The 20,718-nt window shown below is 43.3% G+C and overlaps 1 protein-coding gene across 1 annotated transcript in view; it reads left to right on the forward strand.

Annotated features, from left to right (window-relative positions):
* The window catches only part of FKBP6 (FKBP prolyl isomerase family member 6 (inactive)), a 68,930-nt gene that overhangs the window by 36,917 nt on the left and 11,295 nt on the right, over positions 1-20,718 (forward strand). The gene's annotated exons all lie outside the window — the stretch shown is intronic.

Consider the following 20,718-nt stretch of genomic DNA (forward strand, 5'->3'; position numbering starts at 1 on the left):
GAATCTATTAGTTCCAGTAGTTTCCTCGTAAAGTCTTTAGGGTTTTCTATGTATAGTATCATATCATCTGCAAACAGGGACAGTTTAACTTCTTCGTTACCAATTTGGATGCCCTTTATTTCTTTTTCTTGCCTTATTGCTCTAGCTACGACTTCCAGCACAATGTAAAATAGGAGTGGTGATAACAGGCATCCTTGTCTTGTTCCTGTTCTCAAGGGGAATGTTTTCAGCCTCTCTCCATTAAAAATTATGTTGGCTGTTGGTTTTGCATAGATGCCCTTTATTATGTTGAGGACTTTCTCTTCTGTACCTATTTTAGAGTTTTTATTAGGAGTAGGTGTTGGACTTTGTTGAATGCTTTTTCTGAGTCAATTGAGATGATCACATGATTCTTTTCTTTCCTTTTATTTATGTACTGGATTACGTAGATTGATTTTCTAATGTTGAGCCATCCTTGCATACCTGGTATGAATCCTACTTGGTCATGGTGTATTATTTTTTTGATATGATGCTGAATTCTATTGGCTAGAATTTTGTTGAGAATTTTTCAATCTGTATCCATAAGAGATACTGGTCTGTAAGTTTCTTTTTTTGTGGCATCTTTGCCTGGTTTTGGTATCAGGGTTATGCTGGCTTCATAGAATGAATTCAGAAGCATTGCTTCCTTTTCTATGTTCTGAAATAGTTTGAGTAGTACTGGTGTAAGCTGTTCTCTGAATGTTTGGTAGAATTCTCCAGTGAAGCCATCTGGGCCAGGGCTTTTATTTTTTTGTTGGGAGTTTTTTAATTGCCTTTTCAATCTCTTCTCCTGTTATGTTTCTGTTCAGATTTTCAGTATCACTTTGTGTTAGTTTGGGTAGGTAGTATGTTTCTAGAAATTTATCCATTTTCTCTAGGTTTTCAAATTTGTTGAAGTATAGTTTTTCATAATACTCTGTTATGATCCTTTTTATTTCACTTGGGTCCATTGCAGTGTCCCCCATTTCATTTCTTATTTGGGTTATTTGCATCCTCTCTTTTTTTTTTTTTTTTGTCAGTCTGGCCAATGGTTTGTCAATTTTGTTTATCCTTTCAAAGAACCAACTTTTGGTTTTGTTGTTTCTTTCTATTGTTTCTCTGTTTTCTGTTTCATTTATTTCTGCTCTGATCTTTATTATTTCTTGTGTTCTTGTGGCTGTGGGCTTCTTTTGCTGTTCTCTTTCTGTTTGTTCAAGTTGTGTGTTAATATTTTGATTTAGTCCCTTTCTTCTTTTTTGATGTGTGCATCTATTTCTATAAATTGTCCACTGAGGCTGCTTTTGCTATGTCCCAAAGGTTTTGGTATGATGTGTTTTCATTCTCATTTGATTCTAGGAATTTTTTGACTCCATCTCTGATTTCTTCTATTACCCAGTGGTTTGTAAGCAGGGTGTTATTCAGCTTCCATGTAATTGATTTTTTTTTCCTTGCTCCTCGTGTTGTTAATTTCTACCTTGATGGTGTTGTGGTCAGAGAAGATACTTTGTATTGTCTCAGCATTTTGGATCTTGTTGAGGGTTGCTCTGTGGCCTGACGTGGTCTATTCTGGAGAACGTTCCATGTGCATTGGAAAAGAATGTGTACTTTGCAGCTGTTGGGTGGAGTGTTCCATATATGTCTATGAAGTCAAATTGGCTGATAGTGCCCTTTATGTCTTCTGTATCTTTGTTGCGTTTCTTTCTAGATGTTCTGTCCTTTACCAATAGTGGTGTGTTGAAGTCTCCTACTATTATTGTGAAACTGTCAGTTTCTCTTTTCATTGCTGTTAGAGTTTGTTTTATGTATTTTGGAGTCCTATCATTGGGTGCGTAGATGGTTATGTCTTCATGATGAATCATCCCCTTAATCATTATACAGTGTCTTTCTTTGTCTTCTATAGTGGATTTTGTTTTAAAGTCTATTTTATCTGAGATTAGTATTGCCACTCCTGCTCTTTTTTGGTAGCTGTTTGCTTGATATATTTTTTCTATCCTTTGATTTTCAATAAATTTATGCCTTTGTTTCTAAGGTGTGTCTCCGATCACTCGTAAATTTTTGCTTTTGATGGTATCCCACATAATTCTCAAGGTTTCTTCATTATTCTTTGTTCTTTTTTCTGACTTTTCCTTAAACAGAGTTGTGTCCAAGTGTTTGTCTTCAATTTCACTGATCCTCTCTTCCATCGTTTCAAACCTCCTCCTTAGCCCTTCTATGACACTGTCTGTTTCTGAAATCTTGTAGTTTATCTTTTGGATTTCTAATTGTTGTTTTTGTATGATTTCTAATTGTGAATTTGTTTTGCCATTTTGTTCCTGTATTATTTTCCTGAATTCTTCCATTTTTTTGTCTGTACTTGCCATGAATTTGTCTGCCTTTTCTATGAATTTGTCTGTGTTTTCCTCATTTTCATCTGCTTTTTGCTTCACCTCTTCGATAGCTCAGAATATTAAAGATTCGAATTCCCTATCAGGTATTTCTAGTGCCTTTTCTTCTTTTGGAAAGTCATCTGGTGTTTTATTTTGAATGCCTGCTAGAACCATCCTGTCTTTTTTTAATATATGTTTTGCTATTGTCTGCTGTCTTCAGGACATTCAGTAGTTATTTTCCTCATTTATTGACTGTAGGTTTGTTTGTTTCATCCTGCTTTTTTGTTTTACTTGGTTGTGTCTGAGCAGGCAGGCTGTGCGTTCTTTGTAGTTTGCTTATCTGTGGGCAGTATATTTTTTGCCTCCTTCTCCAATGGACAGGGTCAGTTGCTCAGGTATGGTATAGCAGGGCAGGTCGAGCTGAAGAGGAGTTGCTGGGATGGGTTTTTTGTGGCACGTACTAGGGCCGACAGGGCAGGCCGGGAATCAGTGCAGGACAGGTTCCAATAGGCCGTGACTGTGCTGCTTGGGGGTGTGATGTTCAGTGCACAGTGCAGGTAGGCAGGAAGAGGAGGGGGGATTGTGATGTGTGGAGCTAAGATGAGTGTGGGAAAGAGGAAAGAGAGGAGAGAGGAACCGGAGCCAAAAACATACATACTAACAAAAAGAGTACTAAGGGAGCTTTCTACTGGAGTGGAGAGATGAGAGACTTAGAAATGGGGGAAAACAAAAATAAAAAAAAAGAAAGGAAAAGGTTAAAAGAGTGCTAAGGGAGCTTGCTGTTGGTGTGGAGAGATGACAGACTTAGAAATAGAGAAAAACAAAAATGAAAAAAAAAGGAAAAAATGAGTAAATAAAAATTAGAAAAAGAAATGAAGGAAAAGCCCCCAGGGATCCCACCAGTGCAGCTGCGAGGACTGGGGAAGTTGTTCCCAAGCCGTGAAGTATAGCCTGGCTGGAAGGTGTAGAGGTGTCACACAGCACTAGGTATTCAGAAGACAGGAAGAGAAGGTAAGTATAGACAGACAAGAAACTGAGAAATGAAGAAAGAGAAAAAGAAAAGAAAAAAACAAAACAGAAAAAAGAAAAGCCCCCAGGGGTCCCACTGCATGGCTGCACAGATTGAGTAGCTCCCAAGCTGCGCAGTACTGACCAGCTTAGAAGGGGCTCCCAAGTTGAGAAAAAGAAAACAAACAAACAAATCAGAACAAACAAGCCAAAAAAAGCCCCGGGGATCCCACCAGAAAAGCAGCACGGGCTGGGAAGCATTTCTACAGTTGAGTGGTTTTTCACAGCATTTCAGGAAGAAGCAAAGATGGCACATGGAGACAGGTATTTGAGAGAAAGGAGGGGGAGGTGGCGAGAGGTATGGAAGAAACCAAAAGAAGTGGAAAAAAGCAACACCAGCAACCAACAAATGGCACTCAGGGAGCTGGCCACTGTGGGCGGGTGGAATCCAAGTGGCATAGGGCTGAAGCCAGTGCTTCCTGGTCAAGAGACTGTGGCCACAGGAAGCAGAGGAGGCCGAGTTGGGGTGAAGAAGGGTGGGGGGCGAGAAAGTGTATATTGCTGGTTACCAGTTCTGTCTCCTGCTGGGAGCTCCGTGAAGCTGCTTTCCCATACTCGCTGTTCGCTGATATCAGACAGGAGTTCAAGATGGCAGATCCATGCTACGTTAGCTGATAGGGGACCTCTGCATGTATCTCTCCTCGCTCTCTGTTCTCTGTCAGTTTCTTATTCCATTCAGTGCTTGGCTGAGTTCTTTATCTCTTCATTTGATGCTTAGGGTTTCAGGATTGACGTTTGTCTCTGTTTGACTTAGTTTTTCAGATCTTTGCTGTGGAGGGACGGTGTGGTGTGTCTGTCTATAGTGCCGTGTTGCCTGGAAGTGTCTTGAGTATTTTCTAAGCACACATTTTTTCAAATGACTGAGTAGCATTCCATCCTATGAGGGTATGATATTTTTAACAGTGATAATGTAGATAGATAAAGTAGTTATTATCCCATGCCTGAGTTTTCTATGATATTTATATATAAAGTTGTGTCACTGTGTTGTGATCTGTGTGTATATGTATCTTCAACTGAGCTAGGTATTACTTAATGATCTCTCGAGTGGCTCTGCCAATTTATGTACCCTTTGGTAGAGGCTGAGAGATTTTGTTGCATAGCTTTGCCATCCTTTCCGTCGTTAGACTTTCTCATCTTTGACAGTTTGGTGGGTCTGAAATGGATTTCATTACTGGAATTAGCATGTCCGTGATCAAACATCTCTTCACATGTTTGAGAGTCAGGTGTTCTTTTTTTTTGCCCATTTTTTCTACCCATTTTCCAACCAAACACCTTTCTGAATTTGTAATTAATTTTTGATAATTTTCAGTTGCTTCACTGGATGTTCCAGCCATATAATCATCATCTGCAAGCAATGGTAATTTTGTCTTTCCATGATTGACATCTGTTTTATTCTGAGCCCATCTGATCATGTGGGCTAGTACTTCCAGTATTGTTACAGATTGAATTGTGTCGCCCCAAAGAATGTGTGTCAAATTGGATAGTCCGTGATTCCCAGTATTGTGTGATTGTTCACCATTTTGTCATCTCATATGATTTTCCTATGTGTTGTAAATCCTACCTCTATGATGTTAATTAGGTAGAATTAGCAGCAGTTATGTTAACGAGGCAGGACTCAGTCTACAAGATTAGGTTGTGTCTTCAATCAATCTCTTTTGAGATATAAAAGAGAGAAGCGAGCAGAGAGACATGGGGACCTCATACCACCAAGAAACAAGAGCCAGAAGAATAGCATGTCCTTGGACCTGTGGTCCCCACAGTGAGAAGCTCCTCGATCGGGTAAGATTGATAACAAGGACCTTCCCCCAGAGCGGAGAGAGAGAAAGCCTTCCCCTGGAGCTGGCACCCTGAATTCGGACTTCTAGCCTCCTCGACTGTGAGAGAGTAAATTTCTCGTTGTTAAAGTTGTCCACTTGTGGTATTTCTGTTACAGCAGCACTAGATGGCTAAGGCAAGTGTTAAATACTAGCAATGACTCTGGGCACTTGCATATTCCATGACTGTAATGGAGCTGACTCCTGTTACACCACCAACTTCATGCTGCTTTTTGTTGAGACAGTTTCCTTATCGTGTTAAGAAAATGATTATCTTTACTAAAGACTTTTATCAGGAGTGATTGTAGATACCTTTTGTTGCTTTTTTTTCCTTTGTCCTATTATTATGGTTTATCACATTGAATCTTCCTCACATGACAGGAATAAAAATATTGTGGTAAAGTGGTTAAGAGCTCAGGCTGCTAACCAAAAGGTCAGCAGTTCAGATCCACCAGCTGCTCCTTGGAAGCTCTATGGGGCAGTTCTACTCTGTCCTGTAGGATCACTATGAGTCACATGGCACACGACAACAACAGGGGAGCAGCAGAGCTCTTCTTAAGCAAAAGAATGGTTCTTTCCCTGAGAAAATGCACTGGTGGAACATTTTGTAATGATAGGGCTTTAAAATAATTTGAGTAGGAGAAATCAAGGCAAAAGGGAACTAAATTTGTTCTTCATCAAAAATTAATGGGAATTTTTTGTTTCCTCTGGCCACCTGAGGCTTGAGAGGGAGGAGTTTGGGGGACTACTTCTGGAGTGGGAAGAAACCCCGGAGAGCTAGGTGCTCCCAGAAGAGGGGCAGAGGGGAGCCTAGGAAAGACTGTGCTAAGAGGAAGGGGTCCCTGTGGGTGGGGCAGAAGTAATAGTTTTACTCAGGTTAATGTTGGCAACCAATGTCACAAAACAATTTGTGTATTAACTTTAATGAGAAACTAATTTACTCTGTAAACTTTCACCTAAAGCACAATTTAAAAAAAAAAAAGTGAGACTCCCTATGTAAGGGGCCCTTTCAGCGTTTCAGTTTGTGTTTCCTTGATTACTAGAGAAATTAAACATATTCTTATTTGTTTATTTTCTGTTTGTATTTCCCCATCTTAACTGACTAGTCATGCCTTCTGTTTTCTTCTAATACTTTTATAGTTTCGTGTTTAGATCTTTAAGCTATCAGCACTTTATTCACATCCTTTATTTTTTTAAATAAATTCCAATATCTAAACAGTTGTAACAAAACCCACTGTTTGCTGACCTAAAATACCACATATAATACCCTGAACAAAGGGTTAAAACCTATATAAGGTAAATTAATTTATTCTCCACTTTAATGACAAAATGACTTATGCATGTTTATATAACAAAAAGTTGGCGATAACAAATTCCATTAGTAGTAAAAAACCAAACCAAACCCATTGCCGTCGAGTTGATTCTGACTCATAGCAACCCTATAGGACAGAGTAGAACTGCCGCATAGAATTTCCAACAAGCGCCTGGTGGATTCGAACTGCTGACCTTTCGGTGAGCAGCCACAGCACTTAACCACTACGCCACCAGGATTTCCTCTGTTGGTAATAGAATAATTAAATCATGCCACATTGATGTTCTAACTGATCTCGATATCACCTCCTGGGCCTCTCTCTCCCACAATGGGCTCCCCTTTCCCCTTACTGGGTTGTGTTACTTAAGCTTTGGTTTGGTTCACCAGCAGGCTCTGGCCTGAATACTACCCGTCCTGTTGAAAGTCAAGATGGACAGCAGTTGCAAGTGATAGGAAGGAATGTCGAGCTGGTTTGGGTCTGAGGCTGGTCAAGGTAATCATGAGATTATTGCCAGCACATTGTTTCTCCATGACTTTGCTTGGGGTCAGACAGGAAAGTGCTTCTGACATTTCTGCCCTCGCACATGCTGTGTGGTCATGCCTTCATCCAGCTGCTCTGTGGCTCTGCCCCATTCCATCCCCTTCTAGATGCCCAGTAGAGTACAACAAATGCTTCCTGCTTCAGTGGTTGGGTCAAGTGCTTTTCCTGGGAGGCTGTGGTCTTCTCCATTTGGTCCTCATGCTGATGGCTAATGATCATCTCTGATAATCTAGAATGTCTTAGTTCTCTAGCACTGCTGTAACAGAAATACCACAAATGGGTGGCTTTAACAAACAGGAATTTATTTGGTCACAGTTTAGGAGGCTAGAAGGCCAAATTCAAGGCAGAGGATCTAGGGAAAGGTCTCTTCAGCTTCTGTTTCCTGGTTCCTTGGATATTTCAGTGTGGCTTCACATCTATCTTCCCCCATCTCTGTTTGCTTCCTTCCTTGTTTCATCTGCTTTATATCTCAAAAGACATTGACTAAAGACACACACTATACTAATCCTGTCTCATTAACATAACAAAGACAATCCATTCCCAAATGGGATTATCACCGTAGGTGTGGAGGTTAGGATTTACAGCACATATTTTTTGGGGACGCAATTCAATCCATAACATAGGGGTGCACTGTAGTAGTTACGATTTGTCTAATTCAAGTAATGGGACCCTGGTCCACACTATCATCAGTGCCACACAGCAAGGAAAAGGATTAGTGAGAACATTATCTCAGGAGTCAAATGACTGTGGTCTGAGGAATAAGTGGAAAGTGAGAAGACCAAACAAGACCAGGACGCCATTTTCAAGAAACTTGGCTCTGAAGGGTGAGGGGGTATGAGGGACAAGGGAGATATCAAATACTGGTGGCACGGGCCCAGCAGAGTAGGAAAGATTTTTTTGTATATGTAGTCACTGTTGTATCCCAAGCTCCTAAAACTGGCGCATACTAGGCACTCAGATATTTGTTGACTTAATGCATGTTGAAGCATGTACCGTAATTTGATTTTTAAGGACATTAGTTCAGGACTTTATGTCTGTTAATACAAAACTTAGCAGTTTACATGGGGTATGTACATCATTGACTTTAAGGCTGTGTTGGGTTCCAGGTATCGTACTATTTCTGGGCTCTAAAGTTGACCCATGGATCCAGTGTGGGATGTTTGTAGATACTGATTAGCCACCTCCCTGAGCTTGATATTATCTGTCAAGCTCCTAGCTCCTCATTGCATAGTAAATAGAAGTGTTAAACTACAGACTGCTGTGGCACTTGTGAAATGCCCATGTTTCTGTATCTGGCCTATAAGAGTTATACTCCTTGAGGACTCTCAGATAGATGTTGTGTTTTCTTCTACTCTAGTATAAAACTACATAAAAAGAAATGAGATTAAGCTGCCAGAGCCTATTCTTGTTTTTATTTACTGTTTATAGATTATAATACAAACTCTCACTTTATCTTAATGGAACTAATCTTTACATTTGTCAGTGATATCCTCTGAACTGTTATAGTTGCCGCTATTCTGTACACGTGGTTTTGTGTTCCAGACGTTTCAGTAAATGCTTGTTTTTTTAATTTGCTTCTATGCTTCTGTACAGAGCCCTGGTGGCATAGTGGTTAAGAGCTCGACTGCTAACCAAAAGGTCAGCAGTTCAAATCCACCAGATGCTCCTTGGAAACCCTATGGGCCGGTTCTACTCTGTCCTATAGGGTCGCTATGGGTTGGAACTGACTCGACTGCACCTAACAACAACAACAACATGCTTGTGTAACCAGTTTATTAAGGATTCTCAACTCATCAGGATGTAATATAAAAGGTTTTATTTCTTTCAAGGAGTCGCTGGGTGGCACAAACAGTTAAGCACTCAACTACTAGCTGAAAGCTTGGCAGTTTGAACCCACCCAGAGGTACCTTAGAAGACAGGCCTGGCAGTCTGTTTCTGAGAGATCACAGCCTTGGAAACCCTACGGAGCAATTCTACTCTGCATACATGGGGTTGCCATGAGTTGGAATCGACTTGATGGCGAAAAAACAGCATTTCTTTAAATAACTGATGCCCAGCTGTGCTGTATTGAACCCCTCTTTCCTGCTGGGTAGCAGGTCCCTCAACATCCTGGGTAGATTTCATGACTTTCTGGTTACTTCTGGTTATTAGACAGCGTCATTCTAATATTTAAGACCCAATCTTGTTTTTAAAACTTCAACCTCACTCTACTCATACTTCTACTCTCCTCCTGGCTATGGCTCTGGAGGTTTAACTGGGGAGGGTTCTACATTTTACTCCTTCCCCTCTTCTGCTTTCTAGGTGCTAGTTCTTTTGGGGAGCACTGGTGGTTTTTGGTTTAGTTCTTTTGGTGTGTTGGTGTAGAAGGAAGGAGAGTGTAAAGGGCACCCTCTCTTTACTTAATTAGATGAAGTTGCATTTCTCTCTTGGTCAAAATTGCTTCTCTGGCCATACTGACTGGCCATCTGTTGCCACCTTCCATGTGCCATGTAGATGCTGGGCCCCTTGGGACATGTGAATGTACTCTTCAGAGGACCATGGAGTGAGTACCACCACCTGGCTCACAGCCCTCCTGGGGGAGCAGCAGGTATTGGCAAGATGGTTCTGGCCTGACAGCCTTCTATGTTAACCCACTGGAAAGTTCTATCTCTTGCCATGTCAGATAGCTTACTATTTGTTTTTACTCCTATCCTTGTCTTTTCATGTCCTTGGATATTTGCTCATTTGTGAGTTGGAATTCTTATTGATCTGTATGGTGTTGGAATATTCAATATACTAAACTATTCCTACTGTATTTATTGTGAGTATTCTCTTTTATATTGTGACTATTTCCCTTGTAATTTATTCTTTTTCCCCCATGGGTTACTTAGAAATGTGTTGTTTAATTTCTAAATATTTGAGATTTTCCAGATTTTCTCATTCCAAAGGACATAATCTGTATGATTTCAGTTCTTTTTAATTTTCTGAGATTTGTTTTATGGCCCAACATATAAATCTATCATGATAATTTTTCCATGGGCACTTAAAAATGTATATTCTACAGTTGTTGGCTGTGGTGTTCTATAAATGTCGATTAGGTTAAGTTGGTTGATAATTGTTCAAGATGTCTATATCCTTACTGATTTTCTGTCTGTTTTGTACTCTGAGTTCTTGAGAGAGGAGTATTGAAATTTCCAACTACAATTGTGGTTTTGTCTGTTTCTCCCTTCAATTCTGTTAGTTTTTGCTTCATGAATTTTGAAGTGCTACTGTCAGATATATACACATTTAGCATTGCTATGTCTTCCTAATGAATTGACCCTTTTATAAAATATCTTTAATTCTAGTAATATTACTTGCCCTAAAGTTCTGCTTTGTCTGATATTAATATAGTCACTCAAGTTTTTTATGATTATTGTTTTCATGGTGTATGTGGTGAAATGAGCTCCTTTATGTGGCCTTTTGCCTTGGTTCTTTGAAAAAACTCCTTGAGAGATTTTTCGCCTAAGCCCTGGGAGTTACCTTTGCCCTAGTTTTCTACCCTAGAGGGTTTTTTTTAAATTTTTGTCCAGGTTAATTGATATTTCCTGGGTAAGCTATAAACAACTTGTAGTTTGATACTTTTTGTCTGTCATGTATAAGGTACATGCCCTGTAATTGTTATGTACCTTGCCCAATATAACTATCTCTGCCTTTTTAATTGGAGTGTTTAGCCATTTACATTTGGTGTAAGTATTGGTATGGTTACATTTAAGTCTGCCACCATTTTCTGTTTGTCTACATTTGTCTTGTTGTTGTTTCGTTTTTCTTCCTCCCTTTTGGATTGAGTATGTTTTTTCTATTCCATTTTACTTCTTCTATTGTTTACTAGTTTTACCATTTTGTTTTTATTTTTTATTGGTTGCTCTAGGGTTTACACTAAGCAATTTTTCACAGTCTGACTTCAAATAATGTTATATTACTTCACATATAACAAAAACTTTACTTCCATTTATTATACTTCCATTATTATACTTCATTTCTCCCTGTTCCATTTGTCTTTTGCCGTGTAATAACCTATCCCCAAATTTAGTGGCTTAAAACAACAGCCATTTAATTATATCTCATGATTTTTTAGGATAGGAATTTGTGCAGGACTCAGCTGGATGATTCTTCTGCTCCACATGGTGTTGACTGAGGTTACTTGGCGGTAACTGACAAATAGGCTAACCTGGGGGGTGTCAAGACAGTTTCACCTACATGTCTTAGCACCTTAGCAGTGATGGCGGAAGTCTGGGCTTAGCTGGGACTGTCAACTGAAGCTACATACGGCCTCTCCAGTGTGATGATCTTAGAGTAGTTGGACTTACATGGCAGCTCGAGTCTGTGGTTGAAGGATAAATGGAAAGCGAGCAGTGTTGCAAAAGAGAAGAGTAAAAGTGCCAGTCACCTAATGCCCAGACCAGGAAGCTGGCACAGACAGCATCATCATTTCCACCTTAGTTACTGGGCAGAGCAGTCATACAGCCTGCCCAGATTAAAGGGGAATGGTCTCCCTGCTTCTCTTCTTACGCCCCTGCAATCTGTTTTCCACAAGGCAGCCAAAATGATCTTTTTTAAAAATGTCATTTCTCTATACAGAATCTCTGATGGCTTCCCATTGCACTCAGAGTAAAATCTAAAGTCTTTCCTATGGCCTGCATGGCCTGTATGATTTATGCCTTGCTTCTGTTCTGATCTCATTTCCTGTCTTCACTCTACGTGAGCCACACTGGCTTCCTTGATGTTCCTCAGACCTCTAATCATGTGCCTGCCTCTTGGCCTTTGCACTGATATCAGCAGCCTGGAAAGTTCTTCTCCTGGTCATTCACAGAGCTCACTCTGCTTAAATGGCCCCTCCTCAGAGAGGTCTTTCCTGGTAACTTTATGTTAAATAGCAGCCCATGACATTCTGCAACCCCATATCCTGCTCGTTTTTCTTCACAGCATATATTTATATTTATTTGCTTATTCATCTGTTTATCCCACTAAACGGAGCTCCATCAGGGTGATGACTTTGATATTCATAAATTGAATCTTACTAGGTCAATAGGGCCATCAAAACCAAAAAAACTAAACCCTTTGCCATCGACTCCAACTCATAGCGTCCCTAGAGGACAGAGTAGAACTGTCCCATGGGGTTTCCAGGGAGCAGCTGGTGGATTTGTACTGCTGAACCTTTGGTTAGCAGCCATAACTCTTAACCACTGCACCACCAGGGCTCCACTACTAGGTCCATAGTTTTCAATAAATTGTTGCAAAGGCCAGTCAACAACGGCTTAATGTGTGCTGTAGCTTAGCCATCAGAATACCACAGTATTTATAGCACCAAAAAAGCACTACTAATACTAGATTTAAATGAGAAGCAACATGGCTGACTTGAGGAAGCACTGGATTTCCCCACCCCCTCTGCACAGTGCCCACCTGTTGCTACTGCCCAAGAAGAAGTAATGTCACAGGGCAGGTTTGTTCTTTTCACCTCAGAGATTGCACTTCTGCCAAAAGGGAATGCAGCAAGTATTCTTACTACAGAGCCCCCACAATATGGCCAGATAGCTGGTCACACCTATAGGTACACCAGTGTTGAGAAGGCATATGCAGAGAGAGTACCCCCTCTGTACCAGCATTTATATAGCACTAGTACCAGTGTTTGGCTCCTGGGGAGTTAAAATTGGGAAGGAGGGGTGGTGGCTGGGCAATAACTGCAAAACTATACGTAGGTTTTTTAATAGCTTTTGTTTATGTACCTTCCTTCAGATAACTTTCACATGTGCTCTTGTAACACCTCAGTGAAGTATATATTATCATGCACATTTTATAGATGAAATGAAGGACTATGACTTGTCCAGGATCACGTGGCAGGAAGTGGTGGAGCCTAGGAGTCGAAGCCAGGTCTTCCACTTCTAGATAAACTACCATACTGTCTCTGCCATCAGCACACATGTGTCAACTATCTGTCTGGTAGTAGAAAGCCAGTTACGGGAAGGGTCCCCAAACTGTACTGTACTGTAGAGCCACATGTGAAAGCATTTGTCTAGGTACCTTGTCCAATGACATCCTGAGAGGCCTGAGCTGCTCTGGTGTTTAAAACAGGTTTGTAGTACCCCGTTGAGAAGAAGCTGCTTAAATGGGGGTGTTTTCGTGTCTTTAAATGGTTAAGGAAGTGTCATTCCTCATGGAACAGTTGAGAAAGGCTAATGGAAAAACTCTGCCTGCACTCAAAATGAGTCGTTTATTTGGAGACCTCATCTGAAAAATGCAGAAGTTGAACTAAATAACCTCTTAGGATCCTTTTTAAAATTTTTTTTTTAATTGAGTTTTTGATGAAAGCTTACACAACAAGTTAGGTTCCCATTTGACAGTTTTCATGCGAATTGTTCAGTGACATTAGCTACATTTATCACAGTGCATCAACATCCTCTTTAATGGTATTCTGGTTGTTCCCTTTCCAGTGCTCTAGTTTCCCTGCCCCTTTATCTTCTCATCTTTGCTTCTGAAAAATTGTTGCACTTTTGATCTCATATTGATGGTTTTAAGTAGGTCGCTGTGGCACAATGAATTACTTAATATGGCCCTTCTAGCCATAGTCTTTGTGACTCATACACAGTGATTGAGTGGGACTATGCAGATAAGGTATATAGAGCCCTAAAGAAGGGATTGGTCAGTTTTGCCATCCCAGAGGTGGGAGGAGAGGATCTCAACCACCACCAAGAAGGAAGAGCCAGGAGTGGAGCATGTCCTTTGGACCCAGGATCCCTGTGCTGAGAAGCTCCTAGAACCAGAGACCGAGAGAGAGCCGTAACACCGAGGACAACCAGAAGCAGTGACAGAGAAAAATGGCAGCAGCGGAATCAGGAGACTGGCAGGAGACAGTGCAGTGGGCTTCCTGGCCACAGAGCAAGAAAGCTGAAAGCCTCTGGCCACTTGGTGGAGCTAGATTTGCTGACGCAGAGAGCTAGAGCTGAGTGCCTTCAGGCTGAGGCTTACTGGTGGAGTAGAGGCGCCTGTGTGCACTTATCAGTAGAGCTAAAAGAGCTGCGTAACACTTGCACGGCAGAGGCCAGGCCAAGGGGCCGAGGGCCAGAGAGAGATCTGCCTGCAGGCAAGGCTGAGAAGAGGTTGTTCTGATTCTGAAATGTAACTGTTACTTCCCTAATAAACCCCATAACTGTGAGTATGGTCTGTGAGTTTTGTGTGGTCATTGCAACGAATTATCGATCCGAGTAGAGAAGTAGAGAGTGACATGAGAGGGAAGGTTGGTGTCTTAGTTATCTAGTGCTGCTGTAACAGAAATACCACAAGTGGATGGCTTTAACAAACAAGTTTATTCTTTCGCAGTCTAGTAGGCTAGAAGTCCAAATTCAGGGCATCAGCTCCAGGGGAAGGCTTTCTTTCTCTGTTGGCCCTGGGTCATCAATCTTCTCATGTTAAGGAGCTTCTCAGCGCAGGGATCCCAGGTCCAGAGGATGCACTATGTCCTGGTGCTTCTTTCTTGGTGGTTTGAGGTCCCCTTGTCTCTCTGCTCACTTCTCCCTTTTACATCTCAAACGAGATTGGCTTAAAACACAATCTAATCTTGTATATCTCAACATAACTGCCAATAATCCATCTCATTAACATCATAGTGATAGGATTTACAACACACAGGAAAATCACATCAGATGACAGAATGATGGACAGTCACACAATACTGGGAATCATGGCCTAGCCAAGTTGACACACATCTTTGTAGGACATGATTCAGTCCATAACAGTTGGTGTCAGAATTGGTAAAAAGGTTGGAAGGGGGAGGCATGTGTGACCTCAGTCTCATAGGAATCAGCCTTGGGCTATTGATCTTGATTCTCTTTTCCCCTCATGAAGTTAGAGGAGGTCAGACACCCCTGCCACACAATTTTTACAGGTACCTATCTTACAGGTGATACCCTTTATTTTGTATGCCACTCTGCTATTTCACTAAAAGGTGATCTCAGGAAACAGACTCACTTCTAGGTTTAAAGAGTGTCTCAGGGCAGTAGTCCCAGGGGGTCCTCCATTCTCTACTGTTCCAATTTGCTTGGCTATTTTTTTCCAAAGAAGAATTCGAGTTCTGCTCCATATTTTCTTAGGATCCTTTCTACTCTGATTTTCTGAGACCATGTTCTAGATACTTGATTTGAAGTTTCAAAACTATTTCAGCTGGTGACAGTTTCCCAGACCCTGTCTCAGGCGCTGCACCATGGTGATGTCTTTCTCCCGACACCTGCCTCATGCCCACTGCCTCGGTGTCTGTGGCTGTGACTGCTTGGCGGCAGCTTCAGACTGTGATGGACTGATGAGTTTTGTTGTGTTTCTAACTGCTGTGTTTGATCCCTAGCTCCTTCAACTAACGACAAGCAAGAGAAGTGAAGCTGCCAGAGCCTTCCATTTCAGGGGGGCTTTGGGGAGAAAGCCCCAGGGCGAGTGAGCTCTGTTGCAGGGACCTGCTTGGAAGAGAGGCTGGAATTTCATAGCCTGGCCATTGCCTCATCTCTGACTCCATGACGACGATGCTGCTGAAGTTTGTTTTCACAGGTGCTGTTTTCTGTTTCACATTTTCATACTTGAGACTAGAGTAGGGGAAAGTGTAGCTACTGAATAGAAAATTGTTATTTTTTTAAAGGCAGTTTCTTGATATTTTTTTTTCCTTTTAAATGGAATTAGTCCTTGGCTTTTCTCCCAGTCCCAACCCGTCTTCCGGCTGCCAGTGTCCCTGGATAAATACAAATAGAGATTGCTTTGTGTATTTTACAGAGTTCTCTGTTTTGAAGAGAGAGAATTATGTTACAACTGTTTTTGTTGTAAATAAATAAAACACTTCCTTGTCCTAGCAAGATCTAGTACACATTAATTGTGTAAATTCAGTTAAAGTTCTACAGTCAGTAGGTGGGTAGAGGGACAGCCATTTGTGAAGACCAGCTGGGTCAGCAAGAGTGAGAGCTGAGTTTGTTCTCGAACCTGAGCAATTGTTTTCAATTTACCGAATAACAAAGTGCCCGTTCACTAGGATGGAGGGTCCCTCTGAACCTGCTTCCTCCTCAGGGGAGCCATTGCATGACAAGTTAATTGGAAACCTTGAAGGTGGTCTTGTACACTCCTGGGCCCCCTGCCCGACACAGACCTCCCTAGGCTGGAGTCTGACCCTACAGCCTTGGTGCCTCAGCCGTGCATTTAGAGTTTCTCCCGGCACTGAGATTGGGGCACTCCTCCTCCTGGGCTCCGACCCCAGCCGTCTGCCCCCTTCTGCTTTCTGCCCCACAGCTGTGCCTGCCTACCAGCACTTCAGTGTGCCCACTCTTCCCCACACACCCACACTGCCCTGGAATCCTCTTGTAAACCCCATGCCCTTTCTCCTTAGCCTCCTTGACCCTCGTGTTCCTTCTTGGCCAGCCTTCTTCAAGGGTGTTATCCAAACCAGCTTTCTCCACTCTCTGTCCTTGCCACCATCTCACGCGGACTTGCTTGGGGCAGCCTAAGCTAGTTGGTATTTGTCTGTCCTTTTCGTACTTGACTTTTCCAGAGCATTTGCTACTTTGAAATGTCCTCCTTCCTGAGACACTATGATCTCTGAATTTCCAAGCTTCCAGGCTCTTGGATTTCCTTCTGCCTTACTGGCAATCCTTTGGTTTCACTCTCTTCATTGCCCTCCCCTCTTACCCCTCGGGAAACCCTGGTGGCGTAGTAGTTAAGAGCTACAGCTGCTAATCAAAAGATTGGCAGTTCAAATCCACCAGGTGCTCCTTGGAAACTCTATGGGGCAGTTCTGCTCTGTCCTGTAGGGTCGCTATGAGTTGGAATCGATTCAACGGCAGTGGGTTTTGGGCCTACCCCTCGAGCAACACGTTAGAGAATTTCTAATGTAACTCAGACAATTAGTGGCCAAGGGCTGTGACATGTGACCCGATCAGATCATAGGCCATGCTGCAGGAAGGGACGTGTTGACCCAGGAGGCCCCTCCAGCTCCATACTTCCTTACAGGATCAACTTAGAGAGCAAACACCCAGGCCTTTTGAGGTGGCTGGGCGCCGCCTCTGCCTGGGAAAGGAGAGGTGGAGTGGTGCTGCTGGGGACCAGGCCAGAGAGGCCTTCCAAGGAGACTCCTGTGTGCTTTTTCCAAACGTGCAGCTGGGCTGTGTCCTCAGAGTAGCAGTTTTCTCTAGAAGCCATGAAAACCTTGGCTGATGGTTCCCAAATCTGTACCTCTAAAACACATGATGGCCTGAGTTCACTTGGGATCAGAGTCTCTCAGTCCTTCCGGATTCAGGAGGACCCAGACCCAAACCATCACCTCACCCCACACCCACACTGTCAGCCTGCCCTGCTGAGCCCTATTTCAGTGACTAGCAAGGTCATCCACCCAGCTGCTGTCTGTCCCTCCTCCTAGTTGACCTTCTCCGTTGTGGCCATGCAGCCACAACAGTCTTTCTAAAAGTCAGCCTTGCCATCCCTAGCGGCTCTCGGGTCGCCTTCACGACAGGCCTTCGTTGACTTCTGTCTCAGTTCCTACCATTCAACTCCCTGCCTCAGCCCTGCCTCCCATAACACATGCTTGCGCACGCACGCCTGCACTCACAGCTCGATGAAGTGGTGGGAGCTGACAGTGAATGTCCACTCACTGCCCACACATTGTTGGGCCCCCTTCCAGGCTTTACCTTGGAGGAGAGTTATTGAAAGAACTTTAGCAGAGGAGTGACACGATGAGACTAATGTTTCAGGAAGATTATTTTGGGGAAGGCAGTTTGAAAATATTAAAAGTTTTAAGATGCATACTCTTCAACCCAGCAGTTCCTACTTTTGGGACTTTGTTCTTTGAAGACATTTGCACTTATGGACAAAAAGACGGTTCATTGCACCATTGTTTACAACATGGTAAAGCTGGAAACAGGCAGAGAGCCAGTCCTACTAAGTCCTTCAGTAGGGGTGTGGTGAGAGAATTCAGAGTACAGCTATCCTTGTCTAGCCATGTCATGCTTTGTGGCCTTTAGATAATAAAGTAGAACTTGAAGAATAACACAGGAAGCTGGGTGCACTTATGTGCATAAATATAAGTACCGGGAGAATATGCTCCAAAGTTAACAGTGGCCCCTTCTGGGGAGACCAGCATTGGGAGGTGCATGGTGGTTTAAGATACATCATGTATTACTGGTATAATAACATTAAAAGAGGATCATGCTGGCTGCAGTGTAGACTATAGAGGAAGAAGGGGAGGGATGGGTCTCTGCAGCCTAGGTTGCCCCAAGATTTGTGCTGGTTGGCAGATGTGACGAGCACCCTGAAGACAAGCTGGCCACCTCTTTACCCACCACACGTGTGTCTGAATGGGGCAGTGGGGCTTCTGTTTCTGCCAGGGAGATAACCTGGGAACCCAGCCTGCATGTTGATGATCTCCAAAAACAGAGCCTCTGAAAGGGCTCACCACTCAGGTGGGCAGCACACAGCAGCCAAGGTGGCTTTCAGGTGGCACTGGCCTTGTCTCGCCATGTCACAGTTTGCTTGCAGTAAACAACTTTTCACCTGAGGTGGGTTTGGGGGTTTTATTCCCCCCTTTCTAACCTCAGGTGCAGAGAATACAGTTCATTATACTCCTCCGTCCTGGCACATCATCACCACCGACTTCGGCAGGGCCCTCCAATTTCATTATTTACTTATTCTCTTTTGTACCCACACCGTCTCCCACAGGCAACTGTGTTCATGGTGTTTTGTGTGTTCTCTCAAAGTGTGTATGTTGTAAGGTGTTATTAGCCCAGCCTCCTGTGGCATTTTGGACAGTGCGGTGAGGGTGCTGACAGCTGCCACAGGCAGGGGCCTGGGCCTCACTTTCTCACAACAACACTTACGTGAGTGGTAGCACTTTCACTTAACAAGGAAGAAAAAAGCTGGCTTAGGGAGGTCGTGAAACTTACCCCAAGTCGCCTCACTGTTCCCTGTGAAAGCCCAGATTTAATCTCCACTTTTCCTGGCTCTCTGCCTGGCCTGGGGTCACAGTGGGACTGCATTTGGTCAGGGCCTCGGCTTCTCAAATGGCTTTGTCGTCATTGCCATGGTCAGGTGCTCGGCCCCTCCTAGAGGTGCCTTCCTTTCCTACGCCAACCCATGCCCTCCCCTGGAATCGCCATCAGCATCTACAAGCCTTAAAGGTTGTCATTTGACAGAAAGACCAGAGAAGAAAGGACTTACACAGTTAGAGCTGAGGTAGAACCCGGCTTCTTATGAAGCACTCTGGGATTTGAGGTGGTCAGGGACCTCTCCTCTCTCCCTACCTCAGGCTGGTTGTGTCTTCTGAAGAAGATTGGAGCTTCTCTTTGCCCTGTCAACAAAGCCCAGGAGACTGGCCGGCTTTTACTGAGCAAACCAGGCGATAGGTGGTGACATGCCCCCACTTTCTGCTTTCTGGTCAAGCCTGGTGGCCCTAAAACAAAACCAAACCTGTTACTGTCAAATCAATTCCGACTCATAGTAGACCCTATAGGGCCCTATAGGACAGAGTACAACTGCCACACAGGGTTTCCAAGGAGTGATTGGTAGATTCGAACTGCCAACCTTTTGGTTAGCAGCCAAGCTCTTAACCACTGTGCCACCAGGGCTCCTAGATAAGCGTTAATGCCTACCCTGCCACAGCAAGCGGCCTGGGCTTGAATGCAGGATAGCTGTCTTTTATGGGAGTTAGTGATGACACTTGAGACATTTGCCTCTCTGCCTCCCAACTGCTGAACAGTGTGACTACAAGCACTAGTAAAGACTGCTCGGTGCTAGGTGTTGGGGACCCAGTTGAAAGCCTGACCCTTGCCTTCAAAGAGTAGGGAAAAAACAACATGGCACAGGCAGTCCCAAACACCCAGTGGAAAGGCAGGAAGGACTTTGCGGGGAGGTGACTGAGCAGCGTTTTCAACATGGGGCCTGAAGGAATTATTTCGGGCAGAGTGAGAGGCAGGAGCAGAGGCACACAGCATTAGCCAGCCTGGCACACTTGAGGATGTGATAAGTGCATCCATGTGGCCAGCAAATGATCAGACGGCCGGCCAGGTCCCAGTAGGTGGGATGGGTTGGGCTAAGAAGTCCAGACTCCCTCCTGTCTGAAAAAGGGAACCACTGAAGGCTCTTCTTCGCCAAGCGGAAACAGCCCTGTTGTTAGGTGCCATCAAGTCAGTTCCGACTCACAGTGACCCTGTGTACAACAGAATGAAACACTGCCCGGTCCTGTGCCATCCTCACAATCTTTGTTATGCCTGAGCCCATTGTTGCAGCCACTGTATCAATGCATCTCGTTGAGGGTCTTCCTCTTTTTCGATGACCCTATACTTTACCAAGCATGATGTCCTTCTCCAGGGACTGATCCCTCCTGATAACATGTCCAAGGTATGTGAGACATAGTCTCGCCATGCTTCCTTCTAGGGAACATTCTGGTTGTACTTCTTTCAAGACAGATTTGTTCATTCTTTTTGGCGGTCCTGGTCTATTCAATATTCTGCACCAACATCACAGTTCAAAGGTGTCAGTTCGTCTTTGGTCTTCCTTATTCATCGTCCAGTTTTTGCATGCATATGAGGCGATTGAAAACACCGTGGCTTGGGTCAGGCACACTTTAGTCTTCAAGGTGACATCTTT

This window comes from Trichechus manatus, unplaced genomic scaffold (genome assembly GCF_000243295.1).
Source record: "Trichechus manatus latirostris isolate Lorelei unplaced genomic scaffold, TriManLat1.0 scaffold00077, whole genome shotgun sequence".
Lineage (NCBI taxonomy): Eukaryota > Metazoa > Chordata > Mammalia > Sirenia > Trichechidae > Trichechus > Trichechus manatus.